A 15,000-nucleotide genomic window follows, 5' to 3' on the forward strand; every position below is an offset into this window, starting at 1 on the left:
TTATTGTCCTTGTATTGGTAGGCTTGTCCTCCTGAGTGGGTTTCTTATCTATGGTTTAGCCCCTAGTATTTGTAATACAAGGGGAGACGGGCCTGGAGTCAGGGAAGATTATATGGTTTAAAGGTTACCTATTAACACCTATATTGTCCAGCTAAAAATCTCCCTTTTATTGTTCTCTCCTCCCATGATCCACACAAACACAATGGGTGCTTCTCTCTTCAATAGGAGAAAGCCAAAGACATTGTACCAAAAGGTGATTGTGGCAGCAGTATATGCACCCTGTTTGCAGATCTAGAAAGCATATACAAAAGTAAGAATAGATTAATCTGCATGGGGTAAACATCTTTTTTGTTTTGTTTTAATAATTAGAGCCCCGGTATACTTAGTGGTTACAGAATGAGTTAGTGTAAAAGCAGCCCTCCCAAACAGCTCTCTTCCCTCCCTCACCCCCCACTGGTCACCCCCATCTTAGGTACTGGCAGACAGTCTGCTAATATGAAAATTGCCATTTTTTTTTAATTAAATTTTTTTTTTAAAACTTTTCCCCTAAATCAGAACATGATGTAATCTGAGATGTCATCACAGAAAATGCAACATGTCTGCAGAAAGAATGGGACACATGCAGGAACTGTTGGTGCTTTGAATTTGTAGCATTGCTTCACATTAGTTCATTTTAAACAGAGCTGTGCTATGGCTGCACTGTGTAAGTTTTCCTTAAAACAGTGCATCCAGAGCAAAGGGCTCACTCAATATAACACCTCTCGTTACATAAACTCACCTCTGCCCCAGTACTTATATACATCACTACTTATGCCTCGAAAGGGGGGGGGTAAAGTTAAACTCACTCAGTATATCACCTCACCACTGCCCCATCACTTATATACGTCAGTATTTATGCCTCAGGAGGGGTAAAGTGAGACTCACTCAGTATATCACCTCACCACTGCCCCATCACTTATATACGTCAGTATTTATGCCTCAGGAGGGGTAAAGTGAGGCTCACTCAGTATATCACCTCACGTTATATACACTCACACCCCCCCCCAGCACTTATATACGTCAGTACTTATGCCTCAGGAGGGGTAAAGTGAGGCTCACTCAGTATATCACCTCACGTTACTTTGCACTTATATACGTCAGTACTTATGCCTCAGGAGGGGTAAAGTGAGACTCACTCAGTATATAACCTCGCATTACATGAACTCACCGATGCCCCATCACTTATATACGTCAGTACTTATGCCTCAGGAGGGGTAAAGTGAGGCTCACTCAGTATATAACCTCACGTTATATACACTCACACCCCCCCCCCCAGCACTTATATACGTCAGTACTTATGCCTCAGGAGGGGTAAAGTGAGGCTCACTCAGTATATCACCTCACGTTACTTTGCACTTATATACGTCAGTACTTATGCCTCAGGAGGGGTAAAGTGAGACTCACTCAGTATATAACCTCGCATTACATGAACTCACCGATGCCCCATCACTTATATACGTCAGTACTTATGCCTCAGGAGGGGTAAAGTGAGGCTCACTCAGTATATCACCTCACGTTACTTTGCACTTATATACGTCAGTACTTATGCCTCAGGAGGGGTAAAGTGAGGCTCACTCAGTATATCACCTCACGTTACTTTGCACTTATATACGTCAGTACTTATGCCTCAGGAGGGGTAAAGTGAGGCTCACTCAGTATATCACCTCACGTTATATACACTCACACCCCCCCCCCCCAGCACTTATATACGTCAGTACTTATGCCTCAGGAGGGGTAAAGTGAGGCTCACTCAGTATATCACCTCACGTTACTTTGCACTTATATACGTCAGTACTTATGCCTCAGGAGGGGTAAAGTGAGACTCACTCAGTATATAACCTTGCATTACATGAACTCACCGATGCCCCATCACTTATATACGTCAGTACTTATGCCTCAGGAGGGGTAAAGTGAGGCTCACTCAGTATATCACCTCACGTTACTTTGCACTTATATACGTCAGTACTTATGCCTCAGGAGGGGTAAAGTGAGACTCACTCAGTATATAACCTCGCATTACATGAACTCACCGATGCCCCATCACTTATATGTCAGTACTTATGCCTCAGGAGGGGTAAAGTGAGACTCACTCAGTATATCACCTCACGTTACATACACTCCCCCCCCCAGCACTTATATACATCATTACTTATGCATCAGGAGGTGTAACGTGAGACTCACTCAGTATACCACCTTATGTTATATAAACACACACCTGCCCCATCACTTATATACGTCAGTACTTATGCCTCAGGAGGGGTAAAGTGAGACTCACTCAGTATATCACCTCACATTATATAAACCCACTGCTGCCCCAGCACTTATACACATCACTACTTATGCCTCAGGGGGTGGGGTAAAGTGAGACTCACTCAGTATATAACCTCGCATTACATGAACTCACCGATGCCCCATCACATATACGTCAGTACTTATGCCTCAGGAGGGGTAAAGTGAGGCTCACTCAGTATATCACCTCACGTTATATACACTCACACCCCCCCCCAGCACTTATATACGTCAGTACTTATGCCTCAGGAGGGGTAAAGTGAGACTCACTCAGTATATCACCTCACGTTATATACACTCACCCCCCCCCCAGCACTTATATACGTCAGTACTTATGCCTCAGGAGGGGTAAAGTGAGGCTCACTCAGTATATCACCTCACGTTATATACACTCACCCCCCCCCCAGTACTTATATACGTCAGTATTTATGCCTCAGGAGGGGTAAAGTGAGACTCACTCAGTATATCACCTCACGTTACATACACTCCCCCCCCTAGCACTTATATACATCAGTATTTATGCCTCAGGAGGGGTAAAGTGAGGCTCACTCAGTATATCACCTCATGTTACATAAACTCACCCCCAGCACTTATATACATCAGTATTTATGCCTCAGGAGGGGTAAAGTGAGGCTCACTCAGTATATCACCTCATGTTATATACACTCCCCCCCCCCCCCCCCCAGCACTTATATACATCAGTATTTATGCCTCAGGAGGGGTAAAGTGAGGCTCACTCAGTATATCACCTCACGTTATATACACTCACCCCCCCCCCCAGCACTTATATACATCAGTATTTATGCCTCAGGAGGGGTAAAGTGAGGCTCACTCAGTATATCACCTCACGCTATATACACTCCCCCCCCCCCCCCCTAGCACTTATATACATCAGTATTTATGCCTCAGGAGGGGTAAAGTGAGGCTCACTCAGTATATCACCTCACGTTACATACACTCCCCCCCCTAGCACTTATATACATCACTACTTATGCCTCAGGAGGGGTAAAGTGAGACTCACTCAGTATATCACCTCACGTTATATACACTCACCCCCCCCCCCCAGCACTTATATACGTCAGTATTTATGCCTCAGGAGGGGTAAAGTGAGACTCACTCAGTATATCACCTCACGTTATATACACTCACCCCCCCCCAGCACTTATATACGTCAGTACTTATGCCTCAGGAGGGGTAAAGTGAGACTCACTCAGTATATCACCTCACATTATATACACTCACCCCCCCCCCCCCCAGCACTTATATACGTCAGTACTTATGCCTCAGGAGGGGTAAAGTGAGACTCACTCAGTATATCACCTCACGTTATATACACTCACCCCCCCCCCCCAGCACTTATATACGTCAGTACTTATGCCCCAGGAGGGGTAAAGTGAGACTCACTCAGTATATCACCTCACGTTATATACACTCACCCCCCCCAGCACTTATATACGTCAGTACTTATGCCTCAGGAGGGGTAAAGTGAGGCTCACTCAGTATATCACCTCACGTTACATTAACTCACCCCCAGCACTTATATACATCAGTAATTATGCCTCAGGAGGGGTAAAGTGAGTCTCACTCAATATATCACCTCACGTTACATACACTCCCCCCCAGCACTTATATACATCAGTACTTATGCCTCAGGAGGGGTAAAGTGAGGCTCACTCAGTATATCACCTCACGTTATATACACTCACCCCTTGCACTTATATACGTCACTACTTATGCCTCAGGAGGGGTAAAGTGAGGCTCACTCAGTATATCACCTCACGTTATATACACTCACCCCTTGCACTTATATACGTCACTACTTATGCCTCAGGAGGGGTAAAGTGAGGCTCACTCAATATATCACCTCACGTTATATACACTCACACACACACCCCCAGCACTTATATACGTCACTACTTATGCCTCAGGAGGGGTAAAGTGAGGCTCACTCAGTATATCACCTCACGTTACATTAACTCACCGCAGCTTCAGCTCTTTTTGATGTACAGTGTTATTGTCAGGTTGGTTCTGTCACGTGAGACAGCCTCCGCCATCTTTGTAATGGGCAAATGTTTCTGATAAGACGCTGAAGCACACGAAACTGAACGAACTGCTCGTTTTGTAGATACTTCTGGGAATGTAATTAGCGGAATAGCATAAGCAAAGTAAAACAATTAATAAAGTTCTGTACTTTCCAATATCAAACGGAAGTAAAATTCAATATAAAGCAAAAGAAGGTTGCAGTGAAGAACACGGAATAGTGATTAAGAATCTGACCTCAGAAAACATGGCAGCCGCACCATCACCATTTGCTGAGATCACGTGTGTGCTGCGCGCCGCCGGATGTCCGGGTTGTGCTACTGAAGTTAAACCATTTCAGTTTCTGGTAAGGATGAGAGATGTGTGCCTCACATGTATTTGTACATATAACATGTAACTGCCTGAGACATACATACGTCATGTGCACATCATATATTACTTGTAACTGCCTGAGACATATACATACGTCATGTGCACATCATATGTTACATGTAACTGCCTGAGACATATACATACGTCATGTGCACATCATATGTTACATGTAACTGCCTGAGACATATACATACGTCATGTGCACATCATATGTTACATGTAACTGCCTGAGACATATACATACGTCATGTGCACATCATATGTTACATGTAACTGCCTGAGACATATACATACGTCATGTGCACATCATATGTTACATGTAACTGCCTGAGACATATACATACGTCATGTGCACATCATATGTTACATGTAACTGCCTGAGACATATACATACGTCATGTGCACATCATATGTTACATATTACTGCCTGAGACATACATACGTCATGTGCACATCATATGTTATATGTAACTGCCTGAGACATATACATACGTCATGTGCACATCATATGTTATATGTAACTGCCTGAGACATACATACGTCATGTGCACATCATATGTTATATGTAACTGCCTGAGACATATACATACGTCATGTGCACATCATATGTTATATGTAACTGCCTGAGACATATACGTGTCATGTGCACATCATATGTTACATATTACTGCCTGAGACATACATACGTCATGTGCACATCATATGTTATATGTAACTGCCTGAGACATATACATACGTCATGTGCACATCATATGTTATATGTAACTGCCTGAGACATATACATACGTCATGTGCACATCATATGTTATATGTAACTGCCTGAGACATATACATACGTCATGTGCACATCATATGTTATATGTAACTGCCTGAGACATATACATACGTCATGTGCACATCATATGTTATATGTAACTGCCTGAGACATATACATACGTCATGTGCACATCATATGTTACATGTAACTGCCTGAGACATATACATACGTCATGTGCACATCATATGTTATATGTAACTGCCTGAGACATATACATACGTCATGTGCACATCATATGTTACATGTAACTGCCTGAGACATATACGTGCATACCCCCCAACTGTCCCGATTTTCGCGGGACAGTCCCGATTTTAGGGGTCTGTCCCTCTGTCCCGAGTTGCTAGCCATCTGTCCCGATTTGCCCCAGGCATTTTTTTTTTTTTTTAAATTCTATTGGGCCCATACTCAGAAGCAGCTGGCTTTGCTCTCACAGGGTTAGATACCTGTTATATTCCCTGTGGAAAAGGAATGGTGTGTGGGTTAAGCAGGAGTAAGAAGGCTGTATACACTCTGACCACGGGTAATGGTGACCTCTCTAACCTACCTCTGGTAATGATGATATCTAACCCCTGGTGATAATACTAGCATGCCTTCAGTTTTATACAATGAGCAGTGCTAATACCAGGGTAACGAGCAGTGTAACGAACAGTGGCAGCCGCAGACTGCCAGCTAATGTGCTTGCCAACCCCAGGACCCCATACAATGAATTACAGATACCCATATATGATGTAGTGTGTGTGTCTATCTGTATCCATAACTGTGTGTGTGTATCTGTATGTATAAGTTTATGCTATGTAGTGTGTGTGTGTCTGCATGTATAAGTGTATACTATGTAGTGTCTGTGTATCTGCATGTATAAGTGTATGCTGCATGTATAAGTGTATGCTATGTAATGTGTGTGTCTGCATGTATAAATGTAAGCTATGTAGTGTGTGTATGTGTATCTGCATGTATAAGTTTATGCTATGTAGTGTGTGTGTCTGCATGTATAAATGTAAGCTATGTAGTGTGTGTATGTGTATCTGCATGTATAAGTGTGTATCTGCATGTATAAGTGTATGCTATGTAGTGTGTGTGTATCTGCATGTGTAAGTGTATGCTATGTAGTGTGTGTGTGCATCTGCATGTGTAAGTGTATGCTATGTAGTGTGTGTGTGTGTATCTGCATGTGTAAGTGTATGCTATGTAGTGTGTATGTATCTGCATGTATAAGTGTATGCTATGTAGTGTGTGTGCATCTGCATGTGTAAGTGTATGCTATGTAGTGTGTGTGTGTATCTGCATGTGTAAGTGTATGCTATGTAGTGTGTATGTATCTGCATGTATAAGTGTATGCTATGTAGTGTGTGTGTGTGTGTGTGTATCTGCATGTGTAAGTGTATGCTATGTAGTGTGTGTGTGTGTATCTGCATGTGTAAGTGTATGCTATGTAGCGTGCTACTGTGCATTTTTGCTGACTTTAAAGGCCAGAATCTAGAATATTAATGGGGAATGCAGAGAGTAGTTTTAAAGAATGTATTAATAAATGTGCAATTAAGATAAAAATATTTAGCAATGTCTTTGCAAAGGCTAATTAAATACAGCGCTCACATAGCCATACCAGTGGTTTGAGCTTGTGTTTGATTTGCTGCCTGAGACATGACGTATGTATGTCTCAGGCAGTAATATGTAACATATGATGTGCACATGACGTATGTATATGTCTCAGGCAGTTACATGTAACATATGATGTGCACATGACGTATGTATATGTCTCAGGCAGTTACGTCATGTGCACATCATATGTTACATGTAACTGCCCGAGACATATACATACGTCATGTGCACATCATATGTTACATGTAACTGCCTGAGACATATACATACGTCATGTGCACATCATATGTTACATGTAACTGCCTGAGACATATACATACGTCATGTGCACATCATATGTTACATATTACTGCCTGAGACATACATACGTCATGTGCACATCATATGTTACATGTAACTGCCTGAGACATATACATACGTCATGTGCACATCATATGTTACATGTAACTGCCTGAGACATACACATACGTCATGTGCACATCATATGTTACATGTAACTGCCTGAGACATATACATACGTCATGTGCACATCATATGTTACATGTAACTGCCTGAGACATATACATACGTCATGTGCACATCATATGTTACATGTAACTGCCTGAGACATATACATACGTCATGTGCACATCATATGTTACATGTAACTGCCTGAGACATATACATACGTCATGTGCACATCATATGTTACATGTAACTGCCTGAGACATATACATACGTCATGTGCACATCATATGTTACATGTAACTGCCTGAGACATATACATACGTCATGTGCACATCATATGTTATATGTAACTGCCTGAGACATATACATACGTCATGTGCACATCATATGTTACATGTAACTGCCTGAGACATATACATACGTCATGTGCACATCATATGTTACATGTAACTGCCTGAGACATATACATACGTCATGTGCACATCATATGTTACATGTAACTGCCTGAGACATATACATACGTCATGTGCACATCATATGTTACATGTAACTGCCTGAGACATATACATACGTCATGTGCACATCATATGTTACATGTAACTGCCCGAGACATACATACGTCATGTGCACATCATATGTTACATGTAACTGCCTGAGACATATACATACGTCATGTGCACATCATATGTTACATGTAACTGCCTGAGACATATACATACGTCATGTGCACATCATATGTTATATGTAACTGCCTGAGACATATACATACGTCATGTGCACATCATATGTTATATGTAACTGCCTGAGACATATACATACGTTGTGCACATCATATGTTACATGTAACTGCCTGAGACATATACGTGTCATGTGCACATCATATGTTACATGTAACTGCCTGAGACATATACGTGTCATGTGCACATCATATGTTACATGTAACTGCCTGAGACATATACATACGTTGTGCACATCATATGTTACATGTAACTGCCTGAGACATATACGTGTCATGTGCACATCATATGTTACATGTAACTGCCTGAGACATATACGTGTCATGTGCACATCATATGTTATATGTAACTGCCTGAGACATATACATACGTCATGTGCACATCATATGTTATATGTAACTGCCTGAGACATATACATATGCCATGTGCACATCATATGTTACATGTAACTGCCTGAGACATATACATACGTCATGTGCACATCATATGTTACATGTAACTGCCTGAGACATATACATACGTCATGTGCACATCATATGTTACATGTAACTGCCTGAGACATATACATACGTCATGTGCACATCATATGTTACATGTAACTGCCCGAGACATATACATACGTCATGTGCACATCATATGTTACATGTAACTGCCTGAGACATATACATACATCATGTGCACATCATATGTTACATGTAACTGCCTGAGACATATACATACGTCATGTGCACATCATATGTTACATGTAACTGCCCGAGACATATACATACGTCATGTGCACATCATATGTTACATGTAACTGCCCGAGACATATACATATGTCATGTGCACATCATATGTTACATGTAACTGCCTGAGACATATACATACGTCATGTGCACATCATATGTTACATGTAACTGCCTGAGACATATACATACGTCATGTGCACATCATATGTTATATGTAACTGCCTGAGACATATACATACGTCATGTGCACATCATATGTTATATGTAACTGCCTGAGACATATACATACGTCATGTGCACATCATATGTTACATATTACTGCCTGAGACATATACATATGTCATGTGCACATCATATGTTACATGTAACTGCCTGAGACATATACATACGTCATGTGCACATCATATGTTACATGTAACTGCCTGAGACATATACATACGTCATGTGCACATCCATATGTTATATGTAACTGCCTGAGACATATACATACGTCATGTGCACATCATATGTTATATGTAACTGCCTGAGACATATACATACGTCATGTGCACATCATATGTTATATGTAACTGCCTGAGACATATACATACGTCATGTGCACATCATATGTTATATGTAACTGCCTGAGACATATACATACGTCATGTGCACATCATATGTTATATGTAACTGCCTGAGACATATACATACGTCATGTGCACATCATATGTTATATGTAACTGCCTGAGACATATACATACGTCATGTGCACATCATATGTTACATATTACTGCCTGAGACATATACATACGTTGTGCACATCATATGTTACATGTAACTGCCTGAGACATATACATACGTCATGTGCACATCATATGTTACATATTACTGCCTGAGACATATACATACGTTGTGCACATCATATGTTACATGTAACTGCCTGAGACATATACATACGTCATGTGCACATCCATATGTTACATGTAACTGCCTGAGACATATACATACATTGTGCACATCATATGTTACATGTAACTGCCTGAGACATATACATACGTCATGTGCACATCATATGTTACATATTACTGCCTGAGACATATACATACGTTGTGCACATCATATGTTACATGTAACTGCCTGAGACATATACATACGTCATGTGCACATCATATGTTACATGTAACTGCCCGAGACATATACATATGTCATGTGCACATCATATGTTACATGTAACTGCCTGAGACATATACATACGTCATGTGCACATCATATGTTACATATTACTGCCTGAGACATATACATACGTCATGTGCACATCATATGTTATATGTAACTGCCTGAGACATATACATACGTCATGTGCACATCATATGTTACATGTAACTGCCTGAGACATATACATACGTCATGTGCACATCATATGTTACATATTACTGCCTGAGACATACATACGTCATGTGCACATCATATGTTATATGTAACTGCCTGAGACATATACATACGTCATGTGCACATCATATGTTATATGTAACTGCCTGAGACATATACATACGTCATGTGCACATCATATGTTACATATTACTGCCTGAGACATATACATACGTTGTGCACATCATATGTTACATGTAACTGCCTGAGACATATACATACGTTGTGCACATCATATGTTACATATTACTGCCTGAGACATATACATACGTTGTGCACATCATATGTTACATGTAACTGCCTGAGACATATACATACGTCATGTGCACATCATATGTTACATATTACTGCCTGAGACATACATACGTCATGTGCACATCATATGTTATATGTAACTGCCTGAGACATATACGTGTCATGTGCACATCATATGTTATATGTAACTGCCTGAGACATATAATATATAATGCCCTTTTCAACAGTTGCTACTAAAACACCAAAGTGCTTGCGTACTATATCACACACCTTGTCGTACTGAGCACTGTAATTAGTAATGAATGTTACACCTTCAATGGATCTACTTCCTAACGTTCTTTTGTCCTGAAGTAAGGTCTCTCTCTTGCTGTCTCACTTCATGCTTGGCTCTATTTACCACTCATTTCTTATAACCCGTTTCCAGCAGTCGAGTTCTTGGGCCTCTTTCTCATAGTGTTTTTTGTCCGTGCAGTTCCTCTTAACACAAATTAACTGCCCCTTTGCAACCGCATAGGGTACATGCTTAGGGTGGCAGCTATTGGCCCTTAAAAGAGTATTTCCTGAAATGGGTTTGCGATACACCCTTGATTTGATCTTACTATTAGGTAACCCCCTCAAACTAAGGTCAAGGAAATGGAAGGTATCCTTAATATATTCAAAAGTGAATCGCAAACCCAACTCATTGTCATTAATCCAATCCATAAATGCATGGACATACAGACAGCACATCACCCAGCCAAGTAAACAAATGGTCATCAATATAGCGCTTGTATATAAAAATGTAGGATCTGAACGGGTTAGTATCTGAAAGATGTGGGACAGCTCCCACCAACCCATGAAGATGTTGGCATAAGAGGGAGCAAATTTTGCCCCCATAGCTGTCCCACACCTCTGCAGATAAACCTTACCATCAAAATAAAAAAAATTGTGGGTCAACAGAAAGGAACTAACTTCACAAACATATTCTTGGAAGTGTTTTGAGTAATCAGTACGGTGGCACAATTGTTTTATTTTTTTGGCAATGAGTATTCAAATGATTATTTTTATACTCACTCTCTGGATATTATTACATTGCTTTTCATTAAATATGCCTATATGTGCTTTCAACCACTTTACAATTTTCTTTTTGTGTTGTGCATGTACATATATTTTACAGCATTCCTTAGTAGATATGCATTAGTCTGGTCGTGCACAATACAAATCATCATCATTTATCAGTATTTTATTTATTGTTTAGTGTGTTTGGTTTATGCAGGAATCTGTCAGTTTATCCATATATCCTTTTGTACCACTGCATGGGAAAGAATCTTTTTCTCTGCGGCATAATACTATTTGTCTATCAATAGTGGATGTTTAGTAACTTGCATGAATATGTATTTAACCGTTGCTATTTTCTAGTAAGCAGGAGATTTTCTTATGCACTATGTGAAACTGGTTAACATTTTTGTACTTTGTAATTATTATCTATATTTGTTTAATATATTAATTAGGGGTGTGTTTTAAATTTGTTGTAACCAGCCAATGAATGGCTTTTTACTAGTATAAACAGGTGCTGTGTGCCAGATGGATCAGGCTATGATTACGGCTTCCGCCAAAACGCGTAAGTCTATCTGACACACAACACCCCTTTGTATTGCTCCATGGGCTCTGCTCTTTTAAAGATGCTCAAATAAAGGATTTTTCTTTTACACCGGACGGACCGCATTCCTTTGTTCTTTTTTCCCTATGGTTACAATGCCAGAGGATCCGTCCGTGTTAATTGACAGCCAGTCCTTTTTTCTCCTATGGTTGTATGTTATGGTTCAGACACTTAAAGTGACAGTTTGCTGTAAATGTTCCTTCACTTTAATGCATTACCAGTTATTAAATTAGTTACCAGTAGCTCATTTGCCTTTATTTTGTCTTGTGAGATAGCTGCTTTTTTCTGTTGAAACAACCACCAATACTGAAAACTGCAGTATTATCTATAAAATAGCTAGGTATGCAGGATGAAGCAGCAATTAATTACTCAGTGGGAGGGAGAGACAGGTGCTGACATTTTTATTTTCACTTGCTCTCTAAGCACTCTGTATATATAGAGAGATAAGAGACAGCCATTTATATACAGAGATAAGATCATCATATCAGAAAAATGGTTTGAGGCTTTAATGAGCAAAATCATTTCATATAGAAACATATATAGAGAAGCAATTTCCTGTACATTTTATTCTCTGCAGCTGTATACAATCACTGGGAGCACATTAAGGGCAAGCAGTTTACAGCAGTGTCCCATCAAGGTGATGGCGTATTGTGTTACATATGCTTCCCTGAAAATGTGAGCCGTGTTTGTGATTGGCTGTTGGCCCCGGAGCATGCTTGGTTCAGAGTCTATGGGGCTGGTTCTATAGCTTGCTGCTGCCGTTTAAATGGTTTTGTAACATAAGAAGGGGAGATTTGCAGCATTGTACAGCACAAAATGCCATGTCCCTCTGATCTGGTAAGTTTACATCTTTGCTGTGTTAAAACCAGTTCTGTGACATAACTGCCAATGACTTTTTGGCGCCAGAGTCTCTGGTTGCTTGCACTGAAATTCACTGTGTGGGAGCAGTAGTGTGCTGGGTGCCCTGTGTTGTGTCACCACCTGTCCTATACACCATAACTGTGTGATCACAGTATAGTGACAGTGCCACCAGGTAGTAAAAAATAAAAGTTAGAGTGTATATCCTGCGCAAAAAACAGAACAGGGAAAGGGGTAGGGGATACCTCTAGCTCTCCTCAGCGGGTACCCTAGTGGACCCAATATGAAAATGAATAATGGGGGGTAGAGGTGAGCGCCAAATAGGCCGAGGGTGGGGAAGGGAGTACCGATTAGGCTAAGATATTCCAAACGTTAAGAGTGACCTCAAACTAGGTCAAAGGATTCTTAATAAAACAATGTGTTTAAAAATGATGTCTAAAATATGAAATTTATTCCACACAATAGTTAAAAATATTCGTAGATGCTGGTTAACTGCTCAAAGGGGTATATACAATGTTGAAAAAATCCGTTATACACATACAATAATCATGGATCCATGTTACAGATAAAAATAAAACATATTAAAATCAAGTTTATACACTTAGAAAACGGTTGACGGTCTTTTATCCAAACATAAGATAATAACTTATTCTTGTCCAATTAAAAAAGTGTCACTGACACGCTCATTTATCAACTTACATAGATGTCAAATATTTATTAGGTTATGCACTATAACACTGGGATCACTTGGCACCAAACACCTGGGCATTCCTACGTAAATGTTCATTTCTAATGCTCTAATAAGGCTTTATAATAACGAAGCACAACCTTAGAATAAGGAAAACATGATTTCTTGACAGTTTCTTACATGTGAGCATTTAATTGGATTTACTGCTGTTTTTAAAGGAATATGAAACCTATTTTGTATCATTCAGATAGGGAATAACATTTTAAATAATTTCCCAGTTTACTTTGGTTATCACATTTTATTCATTCTCTTGCTATCCTTGGTTGAAGGAGCAGGAATGCAAAACTGTGAGCTAGCTGAACACAGGTGAGCAAATGACAAGAGGCATATATGTGCAGCCACCAATAAGCAGCTAGCTCCCAGTAGTGCATTACTGCTCCTGAGCCTACCTAGGTATACTTTTTAACAAAGGATACCATGAGAATGAAGTGAATTAGATAAAATTGGAAAGTTGTTTAAAATGACATGCTCTATCTGAGTCATGCAAGTTTAATTTTGACTTTACTGTCACATATCTTAGCTTTTACTATATAATGCAGCACTTAGTTCATATGTAAAGGCCCCGGCTGTCATACTTCAGGTGTAACTAACTTTATATATGAACCCACTTGAGCAAAATCACCAAAGAGTCACGTGTGGAGAAATACAGTAGGTTTTAGCAGGGCTCATTTTGTACATGTGTGTGTGTGTGTATATATATATATATATATATATATATATATATATATATATATATATATATATATGTGTATATATATATATGTGTATATATGTACAGTATGTGTGTTTAATACACCATACCAAGTGACATTTCGGGGTAGTTAGCCCCGTCCTCAGACCATACATATATGTGTGTGTGTTTATATAAATATATGTGTGTGTGTGTGTATACAAACACGGAAGGGGACTGCACTCTCATACCGGACCGGGTACACATCCCATGACCCTGCAACATGCCCAGCCCTGGGTGCTCACCGGCACTCACAGGAAGCTGTGCTGTCCCCATACCCTGGGCATGTTGCAGG

At 40.1% G+C, this 15,000-nt stretch overlaps 2 protein-coding genes across 4 annotated transcripts in view; one reads left to right on the plus strand and one right to left on the minus strand.

Annotated features, from left to right (window-relative positions):
• ANAPC16 (anaphase promoting complex subunit 16) overlaps window positions 1–4,611 on the minus strand; it is an 18,167-nt gene extending 13,556 nt beyond the window's left edge. Inside the window, exon 1 of one of the 3 annotated variants that reach the window (XM_053691923.1) lies at window positions 4,310–4,607. The gene's annotated coding sequence lies outside the window, so the exon portion shown is untranslated. Of the gene's footprint in view, window positions 1–4,309 lie in introns of all 3 variants that reach the window. The other 2 variants (XM_053691925.1, XM_053691926.1) reach the window with 2 other exon arrangements.
• Window positions 4,612–4,664: 53 nt separating this feature from the next.
• The window catches only part of ASCC1 (activating signal cointegrator 1 complex subunit 1), a 376,933-nt gene continuing 366,597 nt past the window's right edge, over window positions 4,665–15,000 (plus strand). Inside the window, exon 1 of the mRNA XM_053691927.1 lies at window positions 4,665–4,714. The gene's annotated coding sequence lies outside the window, so the exon portion shown is untranslated. The remainder of the gene's footprint in view (window positions 4,715–15,000) is intronic.

The sequence above is a fragment of the Bombina bombina genome, chromosome 9, assembly GCF_027579735.1.
Source record: "Bombina bombina isolate aBomBom1 chromosome 9, aBomBom1.pri, whole genome shotgun sequence".
NCBI lineage: Eukaryota > Metazoa > Chordata > Amphibia > Anura > Bombinatoridae > Bombina > Bombina bombina.